The sequence below is a fragment of the Pygocentrus nattereri genome, chromosome 28 (assembly GCF_015220715.1).
Source record: "Pygocentrus nattereri isolate fPygNat1 chromosome 28, fPygNat1.pri, whole genome shotgun sequence".
Classification (NCBI taxonomy): Eukaryota; Metazoa; Chordata; class Actinopteri; order Characiformes; family Serrasalmidae; genus Pygocentrus; species Pygocentrus nattereri.
The window spans coordinates 24755015-24769916 of NC_051238.1; the positions used below are offsets into that span (position 1 = coordinate 24755015).

Genomic DNA, 14902 nt, shown 5'->3' on the forward strand with positions numbered 1-14902 from the left:
TTCTCTAAATGTGAACTTTTACCCTCGTCTGCTGTCGCTGCAGACCGGCCGGGTCGCCTACAGAGGAGCGCTGGTAGCTGTTAATGAAGCGATGTGTGTCTTTTTTTAATTTGAAGGTTTGTCCCATTTCGTGGGGCGAGATTTCAACCACTATCCTTTGTAACTCGGGTCCGAGGGGTTAGGGTGACACTCGAAAACAAGGGGTAGTGGTAAAGGGAAGAAATGGGTTCGGGTCCAGGTCTAAACCTGGCTCTAACGCTGACCAGTCTACGGAAATAATGGGACGACACTGATGGGTGCACAAGCACTGCACAAGTGGCACAGATGCTTGCAGCTGTAGTGACACAGAGAATATTGGCAAAGCCTTGTCAGGATAAAGCAGTCAGACCCTCAGATTTAACTGAAGCCAAAATGAGAGCCATCAAAGCCCCTAAGACCAACAGACCAGAATGGAAAATGACAATGAGCTCCACAGAGTCCACTGCATCCTACGCTGAACTCGTCTGTGTCACGAGCTTTAACAGGTCCATTATTTTAGATCAAATGTACCGCCCACTAACCTTTTAGCAACATTACTTTGCGTGACACATTCAGCTTTTAGCAGTTAATATCAACATAAACTGGCATGACAGACGAGATCAAAAATAAAACAGATTTGATCAATGTCATCATTAATGTTGGTGAGAGCATTGAAACTTACCGCTATCACATAAGAGTGTAACGATTCACTAAATGTATAATAGTTTGATACAATATGTTGGTCTCTCAATTTGATCCATTTTTTGATACAGCAAAAGTAAGGAGTGCCCTGAAAATCTGCCTAATATTAAAATGTCAATGCTTCCCATATTTATCACGATACAACTGTGTCAAGCCCTTAAACATCCAGTTACCATCTTCAGCTCCTAACTCAGATGACTACACAACTTACATATTAGTTCCATAGTAATTACCAAATAATTTCGTTAGCTGTTACTGAAAAAACAGGTCTGAATAATGGGCCTATGGTTTAGGAGACTAAACAGAATATGAAATGCAAAGAAACAGATCCTGGATCAGCACTCTCATATACCATCTGCTCCAGAATGCTAAATTAAAGGGACATCCTTTTCATTTTTATTAAATAATGTAATCGGTGAGAGATAAAGTCATTCAGAGTAGTCTGATGCAACTTTGTTTACACCTCAATGATTTAATTATGCAGAAATCATTATTATATCGTAGATGGAATTCATTAAAAATATACGCAAGCTAATGACAAATCATGTACAGCAAATCACTTTTTTCTTTAGATATTATAAACTTCAGCAATCACACATTCCCACAAGGCAGTAAGCCTGCCAGTGGCTACTGTTACCCTGCCAGTGGGGTGTTATCTTCCAAAGCAGCAGCATGACCCAAAGGGGCTGGAAATAGTTCTGTCAGGCTGTCCACAGGAAAGACCAGCCAGCTGTCCATGTACATACTCTACCCTTGACTGCAACACACACTCCACCAGGAACACACACACACACACACACACACAAAAACCTCACACACCACATACTGTCATTCTTGCGTGTACCTATCACTCCGCTCTGATCAAGCTAGAGTTCCAAGCAGCAGTCTAATATTTTTAGAAGAGCACTTCGGTACCTCGACTGGCATTATTGTGACATTCGGGGGGGGGACATAATGAGCATCTGGGGCTTTTAAACGATATGGAATGAGAGGTTTACAGAAAATATCACTTCGGGTGCTCCCATACATGACTCACCGCAGCAGTTAGACTGCAGAAGGACGATCAATTATACTCAGCTCTACTGCCTCAACAGAGCAGCATTAAAGCTTAAACAAGGCAATCTAAAATAAACAATGTTACACTATTGTAAAATTCATTACAGAGTGGCCAGGGTCATTAAAACTGCCTTACTGTCTGATAATATATCTCATGGTATAGTATATCTCTATACGTCACACCAGCCATTTGTTTTCTCCCACATCGCTTTTCACTGTGCTGCCGCTGCTGTGTAACAGGTTTTGAAACAGGTTTTTCAGCGGATAGACATCTTCATTAACTGTGCGCAAAGAACAAATTGCCTTGTGTTCCAAGGATGATCTTTTTCTTATATCTTCTATTATATATAGAAGGTCCGCTGCAAAAAGCTGTTCTCTGCCAGCAGTCTTCTGCTTGCGACTCCAGTAATGTTCTACCCTCACCAAGACGAAGTTTCCCCAAGCTCAGCATCGGCTTGCTTCATTCTGTATTATATCTTCACACAGAAAACTGCCACAGTGTGCGGTTCAACGCTGCCTATTTATTTACCACTTCACATTCTGTCCAAAGTAGCGTCCAATGGCCTCTGAGATCGTTTTTTTTTTTCTCCCTTTTGAGAAGCCAAGGGATCAGCTAAATTTACACACATTCACAGCAACATCCACTATCAATAACAAATAACTACCTTTCTCCTTCCAGCGCCGTATACAGGGCTTACCTGCTCAGGGTACAACTGCACCATATGAGATTTTGTCTAATTTGCCAACAATAACCCTGAAGTTACCACCGCAACAGCTAATCTGAAAACAACTGACAACTACTTTCTTAAGTTCTGAGCATTTCTTCGCAGCCTGCGGCGATAGCTGGGTCAATAAAATATGGCCTTATTGCCAGTGGCAGTGCTGACAACAAAAAAAGAAAAATTAAGACAGAAATGAGGGCAGAAAAAGAAGAATAAGGGTGGGGTGTTCGTTCGAGCGTGTCATCCGGTTCCACGACATGCAGATGCCACAGATTCAATCTTCACTGGGAGCAACTCGTTCAGAACACACAATTTTCAAAAGCACGGATCCAGATTTTAACCCAGGCTGCTGTAGTAAAACTTTCTTCTGAGATCCCAGAGATCTTCGGAGATCCCGACTGATCCCGACAAAAATCTTCAGTCTGGCTGATTAGATCAAGAAGATCTAATGATGAAGATCGATTCTATGGATGCTTCAGTATAGGATTGGTGAGCCTTTGCCGAAGGCTGACGTTTTCTCATGTACATATCTGCTGATGCCAATACAGAAACATACATACATAAACATATCTAATCCAGTGGTTCCCAGCCCAGTGCTCAGGGCCCCCCAAAACGATCCACATTTTTCTTTAACCCCTATAATTTGCGAGTTGGGTTAGAGTAAAAATGTGGACCGTCTCAGGGGCCCTGAGGACTGGTTGGGAACCAATGATTGAATCTAGACATCTGTCCTTTTTTTGAGCAAATATCTGCCGATACTAATATGATTCCGATATTACTTTGCATCTATAATCCCTTTATGTTACTGCCTGGTTTGACTCATATAATGAAAATTGAGTAGACATGGCTGGACTAACAGCAAAACATACTTGGGCATGCTTTTTAATTGTATGGACAATTCGTCTCTCTCTCTTCCTTTCAAAGTTATTTTCCCCCATTGTAAGGTTATTTTTATGAGTCATTGTCCAGAACATGTGGTCAGTTACGTAAAGAAGTTATTGTGGCTGTCTGAGAAAAGAAAGTGAATTTGGTTGCTATAATCAAACACAATCAAACCCTGATCACATTTCTATCATTCTGACCACAAATTCTTAATTTTGGCCACAAAATGAATCTGCCTGGTGGCCTGAGTGGCAGATTTTGTATCTGTCTACTCCTGATGGTGGCATAACCACAGCTATACAAGGGAATAAAGCAGTTGTTCGCCTGCAGACTGTCCGAGAGCAGTTTTCCTTAATCCAAAGTGGCCTATTCACCCCAACCACTGGGGACTAGAAGCACACGCACACTGGTTCTTTTAGCCTACATACAAACTGCAGACATCCACCACACCCTGTCACTCAAAAGAGCACAGAATTGCAAAATTTACCATGTCACACGAACACGTGCGTCGTCGTCTCACTCTTGAACAAAACAAGCTTGTATGAGCAGGACAATTAGGTTAGCAAGCTGACTGAAAAAGCTTGACATCTAACAAGCTGAGGCTAGTCTCTCCTCCCCCCCCCCCCGCTCTAACGTGAAGTTAAGAGAAATATACTGCTATACAAACATCTGTTTCACCCTCTCAGTAACACCCCTATAGCAGTATCGCACAGGATCATCCCTCAGCCACTCCGTTTCTGTGAGAAACAATTCTCTGTCTATCGTGAGAACAACAGCATGTCAAACGTTATAATTAGCCACAGAGTATAAATAATGAATGTCTGACAGATGAGGCTGTAATAACAGTATAATTACTCAGGGCCTTTTACCTTCTCATAACTTACTCAAACACTGCATCTAAAAACCCTGCCTAAAATGGATTACTATAATGGACAGACTTAGAGAAATGAGAAGACGTCATGTACCACTACTCTTTTCGTATGTTTTTGTACCTCAAGAAGTTTGCCGGTCCTTCGCTGGAATGTACTGAAGTCACATCCTCTCTTCCTTTCAAAGTTATTTTCCCTTTGTAGGGATATTTTTATGAGTCATTATCCAGAACATGTGGTCAGTTAAGTAAATAAGTTATTGTGGCCATCTGAAAAAAAAGGGAACTGGGTTGCTATAATCAAACACAAACTCAGAGAAACGTTTTTATTACAGTTTTACATCATGATATCCCTTGGCACAGTTACATTAGGGACTGTATTTACCAGAACCTCTCGGACATATCAATGACTTACTGTTCTTGTAGTGTGGCGAAAGGCCAGAAAAATGGGCAGCGTGCCCTCTTTGAAAAGCCAGCCTGGGAGACGAGCGTTGTCCGGGATACACACAAAGCTTTGGTGGGAGCAGTGGCATTCAAATCACAGAGGGAATCTATGGAAAGTGCTGGGGCAGGAGCAACAGGGAGCGTGGCCGATGAATCACGTTTCAGATTGTGGAAAACTCCGTCTCATCCTTTATTAGACGTATAACTCACCCCTGGACTGGACTGTCTGAAGCTTTGCTTGACTTTGCAGCTCCCGCACACAAGAAAAGCAGCAACAGTGCAAAGCCTTTAATTAACATGACCAGCTTGTGGGGGGGGGGGGGGTATGGGGGGGTCCCCCATAAATTCTGCTCAACTGAAGCCCGGCTCTTCAGACAGACCGGGTCTCAATATGCGTGTATTCATTTGACCTGCCTGCTGGCCACATCTGTATGTAGGTGCCAAGACCTACCCTAGATGTTATCTAAGCCCTGCAATATAAACAACAGCCTGGTCTGCTTCTCACTCAGATACGCACACCAGCAGGGAAAAGGGTGGTCCAGCACATGCTGGTACACGTTTCCATGACAGTCTGTGCGTCCAGCGCGAAGGTGGAGACTCTTATGAGCAGCACTGTCCGAGTCACTGGGGTCCCTCGTGTCGTCGTAGGTGTTTATGTTCGTTCTCTAGCATGCGGGGTCTAACCTGCGTGACGGGCAGTGCGGGAGTCGCTAGGGAAAGACCGTCTACGGGCTCACAACAACGAAAGCCACGGAGCTATGGGGCTTAAACAGAGATGAAGCCCACTTTCTACGAAAGCTGCCCCTCTGTTGTGCCTCTGCAGCAGCCGCCAATGGACCAAGTATCATTTGTGGTCTTGAGAGCCATTGCTCTGTAGAAATGCATCCACGGGCAGCGAGCGCGCTCGGCTCGGCTCGACTCGGCTCGGCTCGGCTCGACTGACGCCCCCCCCCTAACGGCACAGCGTGGACCAAACGCACGGTTAAGGAAATGAGTCCTAGTCACAGACTGTCCAACACAATCCCGTTTTCCCTCAGAAACACCGCCTGCTCGAGAAGAAACCTGCCCGTCAGAAAACGAGCCGAATCGAGCCGAATCGAGTCGACTCGTCTACGGAAAGCTGAAAACCTGCTTACAGGCTGTGAACTAAAATACTGATGAGCGAAAGCGTCTAGAAAGAAAGCGACGTGTTACTCACCAGCCTGAGAGAAACTGGTCCGAGGCCGCCCGGTCCGGTAACTCGAAACGAGAACGGAGCCGCTCGTGCTCTGGGCAGCGCTGGAGCCGTCAGGAGGGAGCAGCCGAGATTCCAGCACGCGCCTGTGAACGCTGCCTTCAGTCAGGCGACCATGTTGTCCTGACTGCTGCTGCTCTCCGCATCCGGGCGCTTTCTCGGTGGAGGAGGGAGGAGGAGGAGGAGGAGGAGGAAGGGGGGGGCGCCTCCCCCCTCCCCCCTCCCCGCCCTCCCCAGAAAGAAAAGACATGGTGGGAATTCGGTGCGGAGCGAGCGGCTCCCTCTGGTTTATTATAAACCGCGAGCCCTCGTGGACGTGTCGGTCTGCCGGACGCTCGTGGGTTCGCTGACCATAGGCTCCCGTCGCGCGGTCATAGGGAAGCGTGCAGGCTCTACTGGACGAGTCCTGCGCCGCTCCGCTTTCCGTGACTGAGTCGTGCACATCAGCGCGGCGTCGATGCGCTCATGAGTGTTAGGCCCGCGCGCGCGCCGCTCCGTGAAGCCCAGGGCCCGCTGTTATATAAGACATGACATGCAGGCAGAGCACGCAGCGCGGAGCCCGCTCAGGAAGAACCGGCAGGCGAGGAGAGCGGCGAGACCACGACCAACCGCGCTTAGGCGGCCCAGGCCGAGGAGAGTAAGGACTTCGCCTCGGCGCAGAAATACGAGGCTCTTTTCACTGTAAAGCATCACAACCGCAGTAACTCGCTGGAGTAACTGGGAGCTGCTGAGGTCCATTTGGAGAAAGCTCACACATTGAAGAGGCTTCTGTATCCAAAAGCTTCCCAGCTTTCTTGGCAGTTTTGTTGTTTTCCCCTAATTCAGCCTTATTTATTTATTTATTTATTAATAATAATCATTTTAAAATCTATTTGCAAAATGGTAGTTTTGTCTGACAGTGTACTCTCATGTTAAATTGAAGTATTTCAATTACTGGGCGACTTTTTCCTTTCACTCCACTACATTTCAGAGTCTAATATCCGACTTTTTCCTCCTACATTTTGAGAAATCTGTCGTTCCTTTTGGTTTCTGTGTGTATAAAAACGTCACATGTCAAAACGAAAGAAGCGCAAAGCCAGAGCACCAATCAGGGCCCAGCGGTCACTTTGTTTAGAGCTGGTTTTGACCTGTTGGTCATACCGACCCAGTGCAGCACGCGGTTCAACGTCAGCGCAGCAGCGTAAAACTTTGGGAGAGTCTGTTCAACATAAATGATGAACTAACCTAACTTTGTGTAAATAGAGCTCAATATAGAAATATGTCCACATATGCAGTCGAGACTGACGCGGCTTTTTTCTGAATTTCTACAAACACCATTTCATTTTATAGTAAATGAGTTTGGGCTGGTTTATGTTTATGAACAGACGCCTACAGATCAACATAGTAAAGGAGCTCATCTGTGATCCTGAGTTTAAAGCCAGTTTTTATTCAACTTAAACTTGGAACTAAGTTGTAAATAAATCTGAAACTGAAACTTTGCTTGTGTGTAAAAAGTGATTTCAGAGCCACTCGGTTCTCCCTGATGGAAACTGTTTACCTTCAGTGTTTTGTGCTTCTGATCATTTTAATAGACGTCAGCGTCACTAATTAATGACGTTCTATTAAAAGACTGGTTTACCAAGAGAGACGCTGGAGGACTTTCACCTGAAATGAGTTCATGAAGCCAGTCTGGTTATAAAAATGATAACAGGACATCAGAGCCAGAATTACTCTTTTAGTACTTTTACTTTATACTTAAGTACATTTGAAGGCAAATACTTTAGTACTTTTACTCAAGTGGAGGTCTAAAGGGAGGAACTTCTACTTTTACTGGAAGAATATTTTACCTTGGGGGTCTCGACTTTAACTCAAGGACATGATTGTGTACTTCGTCCAGCTCTGGTTAAATGTGAACTTTGGATGCATTTGACATGTTTTCGTTATTCTCACCATGTTGGTGTTTTTTGTTCAGGTTTAGCAATTCAGCCTGGAGGCGTGAGCGCTGATTGGGTGGCAGCTTCGCCATCGGCTGTTGGGAGTTCTTGGAAATGGTCTTATTCATAAGTGTATAGAGAAGTCTATTTAATAAAAACAAGTGCTTTATTTATTTATGCTACTGTATCAATATCATATAAATGTTTGATTTACATCAAATATTACACAACACAGTATTACAGCTTCAAACTGCACTTCTACCTGTACTCGTATATAGTATCAAGGTCAACTCCATCCTCTGGTCCTGCCGCTCAAGTCAGTGTTTATTCTAGCATCTTACTCACCTGCCACATTACCTCACCTGTCTGACTGTCCCCTCGTTGACCCCTTTCTCTGCCACTATGTGCCCTTTAACTGCTGCTGCACTCAGCACTTTAACTTTAGATACTTTGAACAATGTAAGGTTTACAGGTATGGCTGTGTGTGTGTGTGTGTGTGTGTATTTGTGTGTGTGTGTGTGTGTGTGTGTGTGTGTGTGTTTGTCTGAGTGAGTGAGGTAGGAATGCAGGTTTTATTTTGTTATATTTTATATTTATTTATTATTTTATCTTATTCCCTACATGTGAATGTCTGTCTGATACTGTGCTCTGTGAGCTCCTGTAACCAAAACCATATTCTTTGCATGCGCAGCAGACCTGGCCAATAAACCTTGATTCTGATTCTGATCCTAGCTAATTCAAGAGCAAGCAGAACAGAAGAAAGTAAAGTACTGCCAGCTCAGTGGAAACCATCTATAATTACTTGGCTGCTTGAGTTCAGCCTGCCTACTTATTAGTTGAGTGTGGATCACTGAACAGTTTGCATGATTTTATTAAGCAAAGTCAACTAATTTAAGCTTTCGGTTTGAGACACGATAATGAGGTTGTGTAGAAATTTATCCCGTGTTGTATCCTAATAATAGGATATGCTGTGGATATCGTCTGTACCTGAGCGCTGACAAACTGCATGTCAGATAGTCCTGTTTACTTGGATTTAGTGCAGTGTCATATTTGAAATGTTGAATAAAAAAATTTTATCTCAGATTTTATTTCATAGGGTTTTTGCACTTCTGGCATGTTGCGTTATCAAACCTCAAGACCTAAATATCACGATACATATTGGTTTGAAAAAGTGAATGTGGTGTTTTTTGCTGTATCACCCACCCCTAATTCAAATAGGCCGATCCTTACCTGCACGTCAAACACCAAAGTATCTTCAGTTTGATCTGACAAGCCCTCTTCGTGTTCGTGACCTGCCCTGTTTAATCCAAGTGCAGGTCCTGACCTGTCACTTGAAGAAGACTCCTTCTTAGTGTCTATCATTTTTAATATACTGTTGATCAGTTATGGACCTGTTTTTCGAACATGCGATGCATTCATATGATTTAATGCTGTGTTTTACAGCCACATATCAAATGACCAAATAATACATATACCTGTCATAACCTTGACACTGACATTGATATAACTCCTAACTTAGGTAAATGTGCGATGGTGGTGACACGTAGGCATATCTTTCTTTCGAAAGGCTGTTGGTGTGATGTTGCATTGTGTCTAGACCTTACAGAGCGATTAGATATCATCTGAGTGAAGTAGCCACTTCAAATCCTTGGGAAGACCTACTAAGCTTTTATGTATTTTCCCCAAAATAAATCTATCGTCCCTTTAAAACAGGGGATTAACACTGTGCAAGGCTCTGCATGCTGCAACATACCTGACATTTGGTCTAAAGCCAAAGCGTGGTGTCAAATTGAGTAACACTCAGGTTTGCACCCTGTACTGTATACCATTACATTCTTAAGGGAGAAAATTATAGATGACTGAACCTTTTTGACCTGGAATGAACCCATTTAGACACATAAATATTTTTCCAAGACTGACACACCAGAAAATAACAAAACAGATTGTGTTATGTTGAAAAACGTTTTATGCAACAGTAATATGTTTTTTGATGTTCCATCCAGATCTCAGTGCAAAAACACATCAAATGTCTCAAAGTCTACTTGTATTGCATCCTGTCTCGGCTAAATCCGTAAAATGAAAAAATAAAGTGGCCTTTTCCCTCCGGCCCACCTCCAGGCAAAGAGACCAAATAGCTTGTTTAACAACAAATCAGTTTGGATTTATTTGTATTACTTCTTATCTGTTTTCTTGTAAAGGGAAGAAGTGCTTTAGGGATGAGCTCATGCCGTAAATACTGGGAACACTTTTATGATTGTTGCACATTAAAGAGTGCTGTTCTTCAGGAATCACTTTGTAGTTGAACAATGACACATTGTCCTCACAAGAGGGCGACAAAACGCAGTAAAGGTGGCTTGTGGGTTGTGGATGTCAAGGCTACCCATGCCTGCCCTTAGAGGTGTATACACTGCAGGTTATGGCTTTAACACAGGTGATTCACCCAAACATGTTCATGATCTAAGTATTTGAACCAGATATGTTAGATAGGGTTGGGATTATACAGTGCTGGGACAGTGGAGTTCCAGGAGGAGCCTTTGAGACCCCTGGTGTACATAGTAGGATACTACACTTCTATCCTCTTAGAACAGTTATTCCCAACCTCAGAGTAGCCTTTGCCCTGCCTTTCCTGCACCCACACCCACTTCATCTCAGGAAGCGCTGTTTGATTAACTGGTTAGTTGAATCCTTTTTGTGCTACAGCAGGAAAAAACACCAACATATGGCACTTCAGGACCAGATTGAGACCCGCTATACTAGAAAGGCCTGCGTTATCATAGAGAAATGTGGAAGTCGTGTATTATTGCATGAATTGAAACTGAAAAAAAGGCTTAAGACTCGATATTTTTTGATCAGCCTATTAGCTTTCTGAAAAATAGATAATCTTTACCTTCTTTGTCTATCCGAGTGCCTCCCACCAACACATCCTACAGCAGTGGTCAACAACCCTGGTCTTGGAGATCTAACTTCCTGTGAACTTTAGTTCTGACCATAATCTGCCACGCCATTATTACCATCTTCAGAAGCCCTTTATTGGCTGGATCAGGTGCACTAGTGTTAGGTGAAGGTGGGTCATGATAGATGTGTGTTGGACCTTAACTCTGCAGGAAAGTAGATGGGTTCATGACCCAGGGGTGACATACTGCTGTGGTCCCGCTGCAAAAGGCCAGGTTAACGGGTAACTTTTGGGAATGCCATCCATGAGTGAGTGTTGTCTGGGATACACATCAAGCTTTGTTAGAGCAGGTGGCATTCAAAGAGTGCCAGGCCATGAGCAACAGGGAGATTGGCCAGTTAATCACTTTCTAAAACTGTACCTTTATTAGGTATATAACTCACCTCAGACTGGACTATATCCCGTGGCTCAAACATTTAAAGGGTAGTGGGGAAATTAGGGGTTGGTTATGACCTGTAGGTGTACCTGAAGTCAGCCTGAAATCAAAGTTAAATGGAGTTATGGATTAATGCAAATTTTGGAGGAGGACCCTGCCTGAGAACCTTACTCCTTATAAACTAATGCCTTATAAATTCCCATCCCTCCCTTCTGTTTTCAGTGATGAAGTTTTGCAATCTTCATCATCATGCCATCTTTTCCCTGGTAATCTTTCCCATATCAGTCCTACCACAGTTAAAAAGAGGCAATCCGGGCTCTTTCTAGCAGAAGCCATTCAAAGGCAATTTACCTCTTGTTGTTGCTACTAAATGCTGCCATTTAACAGTAACAACACATACATTTGACAGGGGCAGATCCAGCAGGGCAGAAATTTCACCAAAAAAAAGTAGTAATTAAATTTCATCCTATAATAATTTCCAGTATTTAATGTGTCCACTGTTTTTCTTTCTGATCGAGGGACACGCTTTCAAAATTTTAAAGAAAAGTGCAGGAATTCATTCCTCAAATCTTATGATCCAAGTCATTCCGATTACAGATTTAAATTCAGACCATAGAATTTCACTCCATTTGTCAGATGTTCAGATTTGGTGTTCTAGTGCAAATTGTCTGCTTTTTGGTCTTTATCCTTTTCTTAGTAATAGCTTGTTGACAGCAGCTTGACAGACTAATAGCATTGAGTTGTCTTCTCACAGTGGAAGGACAGATGTGGGACACCTGTGGATTTTTTCAGGTCTAAAGTGGAGCTCGATTTTTTCCTCTCTCTCAAAGATGAAAGCTTTAAGTACTGGTTATCTGATGGTGACACTTTTGGTGGTCTACCAGGTTTTACACATTTGTTAAAAGGACCATTTCTCTGTGTTTCTTAATCGTTTTTTACAAATTCTTTCGATTTTGGAAACTCTTGCATAACTTTCTCTTCCTTATGCAAGTGGATAATTTTATAACTAATCATGGAAAACATGTTTCCATTTCCATTCATGAGCACCAGAATCGCTCCAGACACACAGGTAAGCTATGAAGCCTTTCTGCTGTTAGTTATTCTATTCCTGCTGTGTAAATGTGAGAGTGGGGAATATTAGTCTGGCTGTTAGAGTTCAACATGTTAGGCCTGAACTATAAGCCTGTCCCCCCTGCCTAACCTCAGTGACCCAAATGTGAGATTTTGGCCGCTTTGCCTTTTGAAATAAAAGTGATTTGTTTAGTTGGAAAGAAAGCTATTACTTTGTCGTGACCTGCAAACCGTCCCCATGAGGCCAAAGGATCAGTGTTTTGGGATGCCTATGCGCATGTTATATTTATTAACTTTCTCTTCCTTATGCAAGTGGATAATTTTATAACTCATCAGCTCAGAATTATGTCCTTTGGCCATTTTAAATGGACATGAGAAAGAAATTAGCAAGGCTAAGGTGTGTGAATGTTAGGCTTTGCTCAAACAGGCTGCTCAAATCCAATTTTTTGCCATATGCAATTTGAGCAGGACAGATTTTCTGCAGTCTGACCAGCAAAAAGCCACACTAAGTATGACCTTTTTGCAAAACTCAAGCTATATTTGTATGTGATTTAAAATCTGATTCAATTTGAATTCACATTGCACGATCGTTTTGTTAGTTAGATGTTAAATAACAGAACCCATCAATATCTATGCAGATGATAAGTTTTGCCTGCTCCTCCCAAGCTAGCATATTCCTGTGAGCCTGAAAATTAGATGTGAGAATCAAATCGGATTTGCCCTGCAGTGCAAACGAAGCCATTGCGTTTCTTTGAAGGGTCAGTGACAGCTTTCCGAACAGCTTTTAAGATAAGATAAGATATACACTGCTCAAAAAAATAAAGGGAACACTTAAACAACACAATATAACTCCAAGTAAATCAAACTTCTGTGAAATCAAACTGTCCACTTAGGAAGCAACACTGACAATCGATTTCACAGCTGTTGTGCAAATGGAACAGACAACAGGTGGAAGTTATTGGCAATTAGCAAGACACACTCAGTAAAGGAGTGGTTCTGCAGGTGGGACCACAGACCACTTCTCAGCACCTTTCTGCTTTCTGGCTGATGTTTTGGTCACTTTTGAATGTTGGTGGTGCTTTCACACTCGTGGTAGCAGGAGAGGGACTCTACAACCCACCCAAGTGGCTCAGGTAGCGCAGCTCATCCAGGATGGCACATAAATGCGAGCTGTGGCAAGAAGGTTTGCAGTGTCTGTCAGCGTAGTGTCCAGAGGCTGGAGGCGCTACCAGGAGACAGGCCAGTACACCAGGAGACGTGGAGGAGGCCGTAGGAGGGCAACAACCCAGCAGCAGAACCGCTACCTCCGCCTTTGTGCAAGGAGGAACAGGAGGAGCACTGACAGAGCCCTGCAGAATGACCTCCAGCAGGCCACAAATGTGCATGTGTCTGCACAAACGGTTAGAAACCGACTCCATGAGGATGGTATGAGGGCCCGACGTCCACAGATGGGGGCTGTGCTCACAGCCCAACACCATGCAGGACGCTTGGCATTTGCCAGAGAACACCAGGATTGGCAAATTGGCCACTGGCGCCCTGTGATCTTCACAGATGAAAGCAGGTTCACATGTGACAGATGTGACAGAGTCTGGAGACGCCGTGGAGAGCGATCTGCTGCCTGCAACATCCTTCAGCATGACCGGTTTGGCAGTGGGTCAGTAATGATGTGGGGTGGCATTTCTTTGGAGGGCCGCACAGCCCTCCATGTGCTCACCAGAGGTAGCCTGACTGCCATTAGGTACCAAGATGAGATCCTCAGACCCCTTGTGAGACCATATGCTGGTGTGGTTGGCCCTGGGCTTCTCCTAATGCAGGACAATGCTAGACCTCATGTGGCTGGAGTGTGTCAGCAGTTCCTGCAAGATGAAGGCATTGAAGCTATGGACCGGCCCGCCCGTTCCCCAGACCTGAATCCAATTGAGCACATCTGGGACATCATGTCTCGCTCCATCCACCAACAGTTGCACCACAGACTGTCCAGGAGTTGGCGGATGCTTTAGTCCAGGTCTGGGAGGAGATCCCTCAGGAGACCATCCGCCACCTCATCAGGAGCTGCCCAGGCATTGTAGGGAGGTCATACAGGCACGTGGAGGCCACACACACAACACTGAGCCTCATTTTGACTTGTTTTAAGGACATCACATCAAAGTTGGATCAGCCTGTCGTGTGTTTTTCCACTTTAATTTTGTGTGTGACTCCAAATCCAGGCCTCCACTGGTTAATATATTTGATTTCCATTGATGATTTTTGTGATTTTGTTGTCAGCACATTCAACTTTGTACAGAACAAAGTATTCAATGAGAATATTTCATTCATTCAGATCTAGGATGTGTTATTTGAGTGTTCCCTTTATTTTTTTGAGCCGTGTACTTTTCTTATCCCTCTGGGGGAAATTTACATTGTTACAGCAGAATACAAAGACAAAGATGTGCATCATACAAAATACTAAATATAAGATATACTATAGAAATAAATAAATAAACAAGAAGTCTGTTAGCAGAAAAGTATAAAAAATAGAACTAAGAAACTATACAAATGTACAGTTTACACATGCAGGTGTATGGATATTGCACATTTCTGAGCAGGTAATGACTGGAAATCGCACAGTAATGATTATAGATATTGCACAGAACTTGTATTGCACTTGTACCATTCTGTCAGCA

General features: G+C 43.5%; 1 protein-coding gene across 2 annotated transcripts in view; it reads right to left on the reverse strand.

Moving 5' to 3' along the window:
• Positions 1–6075, reverse strand: part of slc20a2 (solute carrier family 20 member 2) — a 40025-nt gene extending 33950 nt beyond the window's left edge. For both annotated transcript variants that reach the window (XM_017714783.2, XM_017714781.2), the window contains exon 1: positions 5891–6075. The gene's annotated coding sequence lies outside the window, so the exon portion shown is untranslated. The remainder of the gene's footprint in view (positions 1–5890) is intronic.
• Positions 6076–14902: the final 8827 nt, after the last annotated feature.